Raw genomic sequence first — 9,380 nt, 5'->3', positions numbered from 1 at the left:
TCTGGGTGTACCGGTACGCTAAAGATTGCATTTGCAAAATTGACAACTGAAAACCATGCACTGTCTGCTGAAATTCAGTGTATGGATTTGGGACATTTGGTGCTCGTTGGATCACAGCATCATTACTTACTCACTCACTCACTCACTCACTCATTTTCTACCACTTATCCGAACTACCTCGGGTCACTCGGGCCCGATGACGCCTATCTCTGGCGTCATCAGGCATCAAGGCAGGATACACCCTGGACGGAGTGCCAACCCATCGCAGGGCTTTAACCACTTTTAAATCTTGTACAAATCTCCACTCCTCTGGCTCCCGTGGAGCTCTTATTTTCTTTGCTGGGAATAGTGGGGTTAGCACAAGAGACATCTGACATGGCACAATAACTACAGCTTTTAACAGTCTACCTCTACAGCACATCTGTGCTCACTCCATATCAAATGTTTCAACATCAGTATATATGGCCTATCTAACTTCCTAAACCACTCTTTCTCATAGCTCTCATCTGGTTCGTGTCTGTGTAGGTGTGCAGTTCATTGCAGAGCTTCCGGTGTTATGTAGTCTGTTTGAGAAGGGGAAGTGATGCATGTGATGTCAGTAACAGAAAAATCATGGCCCCTCCCTCTGGTAGAATCTCCTTGGGCCTCAGACAACTGAGCCATGGTGAGATGGTGTTTCCTTGACTTGTCTTGCATTTACGAAACTGTTTCTCAGATGTGCGTGAGGTGTGAGATCAGCAGCTGCTGCCATGCTATCAGGGTGTTCGAGGCCGCTGTGAGCGTCATCTACTTCTGTCAATCGTGCAAGATATCTGGAGACTATCTGTTTCTTTGTCCTCTTGAGATTTTTATTATGTCTGTTTTTACTGGAAAGGCTTGGTCAAGAGCTTCATCCAGGTGTGCTACTAAGTCTCTGTATTCAGCATTCTCATCATTATTCCAGTTAATGTGACGAACCTGAGTTCCTTCTGGCCAGTCAAAGTGCAGCCGTGACATGTCAGTGCTGAGTTTTCTCATCATGAGGTGTCGCAGTTCATGAGCCGTCGTAGTTTATGAGCAATGGGTCTGAATTCTCTGCAAAATCAGATCAGTTCATCTCCAAACATTCAACCTCCCACTTCCCTTGGGTCTGGCAGTTGTTTTAGTGTATCTTCTATGTCGTTTGAACCCCATGGACAGTACACTAGAAGTGGGTCTCCTGCTGGACCTGCTAGCACCATCATTGGCATTTGCATGACGGAGGTGTTACGAATTCAAAGTGTCTAGGGGTTATTGAGAACGTAACAAGAAAATGAGAACTTTCCTTTTCTTCTATCCCAGCTCTTCTCACTTTTTAAATTGATAATACTCATAAAAATTCACAGAAATCCCCTCTATTTAACACCATCATTTGAAAGAACACCAAACCAAAAATATTCTTAAATTGTGTTTATTGCTCAGGGCTAAACCAAAAGCCAATGAATATAAATTATATACAAATGTTTGAGTAAATAAGCCTAACCAACCAAGGCATCAGGAGAGAGCAAATGCCAAAAAAAAAATATTCATACCCCCGGGGGCACGGTGGCTTAGTGGTTAGCACGTTCGCCTCACACCTCCAGGGTCGGGGTTCAATTCCCGCCCCCAGTGTGGAGTTTGCATGTTCTCCCCGTGCCTCTGGGTTTTCCTCCAAGTACTCCGGTTTCCTCCCCCGGTCCAAAGACATGCATGGTAGGTTGTTTGGCATCTCTGGAAAAATTGTCCCTAGTGTGTGATTGCGTGAGTGTGTGTGTGCCCTGTGATGGGTTGGCACTCTGTGTATCCTGCCTTGATGCCCAATGACGCCTGAGATCCGAGGTAGTTCGGATAAGCGATAGAAGATGAAAGATGAATGAATGAATGAATTCATACCTCTCTCCCTGACTAAAGAAAAACAGGTGAAAAATATAGAAGGGGTATAAACCCAAATAAATCGGTGCCCATCTCCCTACACAGGGTGACAGAGGCAGACTCACACATCAACAGTAACGTCGTTGTAACTACATGTTAGGTTTACATTTCACCAATTGCTAAATAGCAAATACAAGCACATCAACAGTAACGTCATTGTAACCACACTTTAGGTTTACATTTCACCAACTGCTTAATAGCAAATACAACAACCATGGTGCTGGGATAGCGGATAAGGAAAAGCTCTCCTGAGCTGTGTCTCTCTGCTGTTTTATACTGTATCTGTTCATGCCGTATAGCAGGTAAGCCACGCTGCCAATGATTGGTATCAGCTGCGGATGATTTGAAGCGCTGCTTAGCAGAGAGAAATAAAAACAAGGAAGAAGAAAACACCACAAAGACATTCCAAAACATACACAATTACGTAAGGAAACATAACAGAGGGTAAACGTTCTTTACTGTCTGGGTGAAGCAGTGAGCTGTGCCCACCATGTAGATCTGTTTCACCTGGAAAGAGGATCATCTGGTCTCGCCCCTTTGAAATCTGCATTTCTTTGTGCACGTCAGTGTGTATAATATCCTGCTGGAGAGTAAACTGGCAGTTGGGTAGGTGTAGAAGCCGTGTAACAGTGTGGTGGTTGGTTAATGTTTGGCTGTGGAGGAGTCTGAGGTGGCGTAGAGATTTAAAACACTGAAGAGAAGAAGATTTATTAGTGTGTTTGTTTTGCGTGATCTGGTTTGGGCCTCAGTTGCCCACATATTATATGCTATATCCCTGAGGCAGATTGTCTGAAGATGGAAAAATCGAGAATATAAATAAATCAAAACCTTACCACTTAGCTCGCGGTCCCGTTGCTGGACAGTCTCATGATTGCCCAGATCTCTCCCCACTACTGTAGTAACTGTCTTCAGGTTGGCCCGGGCCAGACCGATCAGGTGTGTGTGTGTGTGTGTGTGTGTGTGTGTGTGTTTGTGTGTGTTTGTGTGTGTTTGTGTGTGTGTGTTTGTGTGTGTGTGTTTGTGTGTGTGTTTGTGTGTGTGTGTGTGTGTGTGTATGTGTGTGTGTATGTGTGTGTGTATGTGTGCGTGTGTGGTTACTGAAGATGTATCCCTTTGCATTATCACCTCAACAAGGCCACACACTTATCGAGCACATGCATGCCTAAAGATGTATTTAAAATTTCCACTACACAGCTTACAACATAATAAAATTGAAATGATGTTAAGAAGAGGTTTGAAAGGGGACAAATCATTGGTGGGATGTCCCAACAATATAAAGAGAAGGATCTATTTAAACAATATGTCACATTGGCTTTCCAGAAGAGTTCCTGGGTGTACAGGATCACCAAAAGTGATGTGTAGAAAATATAATCAACACCTTTATTTTACAGCAAAGAAGAACTGCTTTTTGGAAATTTCACAGACTGAAATGACAACACATTACATGATACAAACCTGGTACAGAAGCATTCTGGCTCTCACAACCAGACTGTGCAACAGTTTCTTCCTTCAAGCCTTTCAAGGTTTGAAATAACACACATGCAATCTACTACAGTATACTGTTCATCTTTGCACTCAGTCTGCAATTTTTGCAGGTCAGATTTTTTTCTACTTTCTTAAATGCTACTTCAAGCTGATTTTTTTTAGACAATACAACCATACTTTTTCTAAATGCTGCTACATGCTGTTTACTGGTCTGCACTATTTTGATGTACCTCTATTATATCTGCCTTGTAGTTTATTATAGTCTCTTGTCTTACACTATTTACACAAGGTTGCACACACCACAGTCCTGGATGAACATTATTTCATTTCTCTGTGTACTTTATCAGCTATATATGGTCAAAATGACAATAAGAGCCGCATGAATAATGTTTGCTTAATTTATTTTCTTTCAGTTGTCAAATACAAAAGCCTGGTTGCTAAATAAAACATTGGATTTATTTTATGCAAACTCAAAGGAGGCTTACACTTCACAGGAAGGCCAGTTCAGTCCTGGGGATTCCTCTGGTCACTGTACAGGAGGTGGGAGAAAGGAGGATGGTAGCAAAAATATCATCATTGCTGGAGAATGACTCTCACCAGGGCGCATGGTGGCTTAGTGGTTAGCACATTCGCCTCACACCTCCAGAGTTGGTGGTTTGATTCCCGCCTCCGCCTTGTGTGTGTGGAGTTTGCATGTTCTCCCCGTGCCTCGGGGGTTTCCTCCGGGTACTCTGGTTTCCTCCCCTGGTCCAAAGACATGCATGGTAGGTTGATTGGCATCTCTGGAAAATTGTCCGTAGTGTGTGATTGTGTGTGTGCCCTGCGATGGGTTGGCACTCCGTCCAGGGTGTATCCTGCCTTGATGCCCAATGAAGAACCACTTTTCCTGGTTCAGAGCCGGTGCTTTGGCTGTCGGAAAAGAAAGAACTGGTTCTAAATTAGGCTATGGCTCCGAACCAGCACTCAAACTGCCTCGGTGGAAAAGGGGCATAAGTGACTTCCCCTTATTTCTACAAAACCCGTCTGCCCTTTTAATTTTCCCGTAATACAAGAGAAACAAGTCTGCCTCTTAATTTTTTCTGTTGTTTTTCCAGACATACTTCTGCATTGTTATTAAAAAAAATGCTTCATTGTTAAAAATCTTGTTTAAAATGGGCTCCAGAGATCTTCTTGTCCCTACCCCTCCTTGTCATTAACTCAATCTTCCATAACACAGATGTCCTGTGTATTAATCCTCTTTTACAGCTTACAATGAGTAAGTTTCCTCATTTCATTTCTTGCTATAAATATGATTTCTACTGATTATATTTACATTTACAGCATTTAGCAGACGCCCTTATCCAAAGCGACTTACATTTTATCTCATTTTTATACCACTGAACAATTGAGGGTTAAGGGCCTTGCTCAGGGCCCCAGCAGTGGCAGCCTGGTGGACGTAGGAATCGAACTCGCAACCTTCCGATTGGTAATCTAACACCTTAACCACCAGGCTATCACACCCTCATCCCTGATTATATAATTGATTGATTATATGTTATCTTTATGAGTTTGAATTAAGATAAAAGTTCTCGATTATATTGGTTATGTTGTATTGCTGTTTTTGCTAAGCCCTTGCTGTTATAAAGTTGGTTTGTATATAAGTGAGTTCTATGTTGACTCCTTAAGCTTACTAAACCATTGTTATGATCTCAGTCTGTCACTTTCCAGACTGGGCTTGCACATGCATATTTTAAGCCTTAGCTTCTCTCTTTCTACTAAAGGTCAGGTTCCCCTTTTCCCTTAGACCCTCAATCTCAGAATCAGCAGGTCCGTTCAGCTGGTCACCTGATTCAGCTGTCTCTCCCTACTGCCTACATGAGGCCTGTTTCAGCTGAACTTTTGACTTTCACTTCCTCACACATTGTTGATCAGAGAGCTCAGACTGACTAGGCCTGATACCACTGAGTCTGGTTACTTTTACTAAATTTATGATCACAATAAACTTCTTTTCTTGTTTACACTTTGACTCAGGTGTGGCCATTTATATGTTAGTCATATATTACCTTAAAACTATTACAACACCTGGGGCCTACAACCTCGCCTACGTATGTCTTATGACACCAATTGTAATATTTTGCAAGGCTTAATACTTTACTGTGGTAAAGTACTGTGTATTCTTAAATTGAGTTTATTGCCAATGAATATAAATTATATACAAATGTCAGAGTAAATAATCCTAACCAACCAAGGCATCAGGAGAGAGCAAATGCCAAAAACAACAAACTAAACAGAAACTTACTTAAGGTTAACAATGTAACTTCCCTGCCCAAAATTAAAATAAAATTAAAGACAATATTCATACACCCTCTGGGGGACACGGTGGCTTAGTGGTTAGCATGTTCGCCTCACACCTCCAGGGTCGGGGTTCGATTCCCGCCTCCACCTTGTGTGTGTGGAGTTTGCATGTTCTCCCCATGCCTCTGGGTTTTCCTCCGGGTACTCGGTTTCCTCCCCCAGTCCAAAGACATGCATGGTAGGTTGATTGGCATCTCTGGAAAAATTGTCCCTAGTGTGTGATTGCGTGTGTGTGCCCTGTGATGGGTTGGCACTCCGTCTAGGGTGTATCCTGATGATCCCAATGACGCCTGAGATAGGCAAGTGGTAGAAGATGAATGAATGAAGGAATGAATTCATACCTCTCTCCCTGACTAAAGAAAAACAGGTGAAAAATATAGAAGGGGTATAAACCCAAATAAATCGGTGCCCATCTCCCTACACAGGGTGACAGAGGCAGACTCAAACATCAACAGTAACGTCGTTGTAACTACATGTTAGGTTTACATGTCACCAATTGCTTAATAGCAAACACAAGCACATCAACAGTAACGTCGTTGTAACCACACTTTAGGTTTACATTTCACCAACTGCTTAATAGCAAATACAACAACCATGGTGCTGGGATAGCGGATAAGGAAAAGTTCTCCTGAGTTGTGTCTCTCTGCTGTTTTATATCTGCAGCACGCCGTATAGCAGGTAAGGCACGCTGCCAATGATTGGTATCAGCTGCGGATGATTTGAAGCGCTGCTTAGCAGAGAGAAATAAAAACAAGGAAGAAGAAAACACCACAAAGACATTCCAAAACATACACAATTACGTAAGGAAACATAACAGAGGGTAAACGTTCTTTACTGTCTGGGTGAAGCAGTGAGCTGTGCCCACCATGTAGATCTGTTTCACCTGGAAAGAGGATCATCTGGTCTCGCCCCTTTGAAATCTGCATTTCTTTGTGCGCGTCAGTGTGTATAATATCCCGCTGGAGAGTAAACTGGCTGTTGGGTAGGTGTAGAAGCCGTGTAACAGGGTGGTGGTTGGTTAATGTTTGGCTGTGGAGGAGTCTGAGATGGCGTAGAGATTTAAAACACTGAAGAGAAGAAGATTTGTTAGTTTGTGTGTTTGTTTTGCGTGATCTGGTTTGGGCCTCAGTTGCCCACATATTATATGCTATATCCCTGAGGCAGATTGTCTGAAGATGGAAAAATCGAGAATCAAAACCTTACCACTTAGCTCGCGGTCCCGTTGCTGGGACAGTCTCATGATTGCCCAGATCTCTCCCCACTAGTAACCGTCTTCAGGTTGGCCCGGGCCAGACCGATCAGGGACCGACCTCGAGACTGGCATACAGAAGAGGGATCTTAGTGGAACCTCCAAAAATGTGGTGGCAGTTTTGATCTAGATGTATAAAATGCACTCAGACTCAGAGGTGGTGGTAAAAGCAAAGAAGTAAAGAAAGAATTTATTTTGCTGCAGCAAAATGCATCTTCCATACAGTGCACAGTCTACACAGTGTAGAGGCAAATTGTAGTGTTGCAGCTCTCCCTTTTGTACCCGAGGGGTGTGTGTGTGTGTGTGTGTGTGTGTGTGTGTGTTTTTATCAGAGGTGGGTAGTAACGAGTTACATTTACTCCGTTACATTTACTTGAGTAAGTTTTTGAAAAAAATATACTTCTAGGAGTAGTTTTAAATCACTATACTTTTTACTTTTACTTGAGTAGATTTGTCAAGAAGAAACTGTACTCTTACTCCGCTACATTAGGCTACAATGAGCTCGTTACTTTTCTTTTTTACCTCTTTGGTATTCTACACATCAATTTTAATGTTTAATTTTGACAGATACAGAAACTTCCGCTAAGGCTCTACCACGTGACTGTTTCACCAATCAAACGTAGTTGTGCAGTCTCGTCACGTTACCATACTCAATCTCAGCGGCGGGACGCGTTAGTTAGCAACATAAACATGTCAGAATCAACCGTCGGCAATGCAGACACAAATGAGGGGGAAAACCCGCACCCCTGGCCTCATATTGAAAGCATGTTTACCTTAGTAAAAGTGCGAGAGAGCAGCTACATTATGAGGTGTCTTCTGTGTCTGCCAAAGCAGATAGGCGCATGTTTGTCTTTTAGGTTACATATGACAGAGCTCTCAAGTATTCACCGTGAGACACGCATTTCAGTCAGTTCACACCTTGTATTTCTTACGCTGAGAAGTAAGGGAGAACTTTTTTCTGCTATATACTGAATTAATGGACGAGGCGCAGGCATACAGTACACAGAGCAGTTTTGTCGAGTTCAGCTGTTTCGAGTTTTTTTATGTGCTCAACTTTACTCAGCGCCGCAAGAGCCGAGAAACAGATGACATCAGACGTGTCGTTTCTTACAGCGCCGAACACACATATTTAAAGGGATAGTTCACTCAAAATGAAAATTCTGTCATCATTTACTCACTCTCATGTTGTTACAAACCTGTATAAATTTCTTTGTTCTGATGAACATGAAGGAAGATATTTTGAGAAACAAAAACAGCTTTGCAACCAGAAGCTTTAGCTTACCTGAAAGTAAGGAAAGTAGTACTAGAGGCTTCCTGAGATTAATTAAAGGAGTAGAGATGTATTTCATTATTATTGCCCTTTCATCAAGGCATCAAATGTGCAACAATCACAACTCAAAAGTAATGAAGTGTGTGTGTGTGTTTCCTTCTGTTGTTCTGTCACTGGAGACACAGTTTATGAGAATTTATGGGCTGCCTCGTTCTAGTTCTGCCTGGTAAAAAAGTATAAAGGTTTGGAAATTTGTGTTACTTGTGCATATTTATTTTTTATTTATTATTATTTTATTTATTAAGTACTTGAATTTACCGGAATTATTTTAATTTAAGCTATTTTGTAATTAATTAATTTTAATTTATTTTATTGATTAGATGAGACATAATTTGCCTAAAGATTATTTTGTATTTTTGTCTGTCTGATTGTTGTCTTGTGTTAAAAAATAAATCAGAGGTTACTCAACAGTTACTCAGTACTTGAGTAGTTTTTTCACCAAGTACTTTTTTACTCTTATTCAATTATTTGAATGTCTACTTTTACTTGAGTCATATTATTCTGAAGTAACAGTACTTTTACTTGAGTACAATTTTTGGCTACTCTACCCACCTCTGGTGTTCATGCACCCGCCCTGGTTACTGAAGATGTATCCCTTTGCATTATCACCTCAACAAGGCCACACACTTATCGAGCACATGCATGCATAAAGATGTATTTAAAATTTCCACTACACAGCTTACAACATAATAAAATTGAAATGATGTTAAGAAGAGGTTTGAAAGGGGACAAATCATTGGTGGGATGTCCCAACAATATAAAGAGAAGGATCTATTTAAACAATATGTCACATTGGCTTTCCAGAAGAGTTCCTGGGAGTACAGGATCACCAAAAGTGATGTGTAGAAAATATAATCAACACCTTTATTTCACAGCAAAGAAGAACTGCTTTTTGAAATTTCACAGACTGACATGACAACACATTACATGATACAAACCTGGTACAGAAGCATTCTGGCTCTCACAACCAGACTGTGCAACAGTTTCTTCCTTCAAGCCTTTCAAGGTTTGAAATAACACACATGCAATCTACTACAGTATACTGTTCATCTT

The 9,380-nt window shown here is 41.5% G+C and overlaps 1 long non-coding RNA gene across 3 annotated transcripts; it reads right to left on the bottom strand.

The window, feature by feature from the left end:
• Nucleotides 1–3,798: 3,798 nt before the first annotated feature.
• Nucleotides 3,799–8,065, bottom strand: LOC132863107 (uncharacterized). 3 transcript variants are annotated; one of them, XR_009650097.1, is made up of 3 exons: nt 7,771–8,065; nt 5,756–7,123; nt 3,799–4,323 (listed from the first exon to the last, which is right to left on the bottom strand). It is a non-coding gene; the product is annotated as an uncharacterized LOC132863107 (long non-coding RNA). The 3 variants fall into 3 exon arrangements; XR_009650096.1 differs by having other exon boundaries at nt 3,799–6,815; nt 6,952–7,123; XR_009650094.1 differs by having other exon boundaries at nt 3,799–7,123.
• Nucleotides 8,066–9,380: the final 1,315 nt, after the last annotated feature.

The sequence above is a fragment of the Tachysurus vachellii genome, chromosome 1 (genome assembly GCF_030014155.1).
Source record: "Tachysurus vachellii isolate PV-2020 chromosome 1, HZAU_Pvac_v1, whole genome shotgun sequence".
Classification (NCBI taxonomy): Eukaryota; Metazoa; Chordata; class Actinopteri; order Siluriformes; family Bagridae; genus Tachysurus; species Tachysurus vachellii.
The sequence above is the reverse complement of the archived record's forward strand: the minus strand, read 5'-3'. Positions and strand labels throughout refer to the sequence as shown.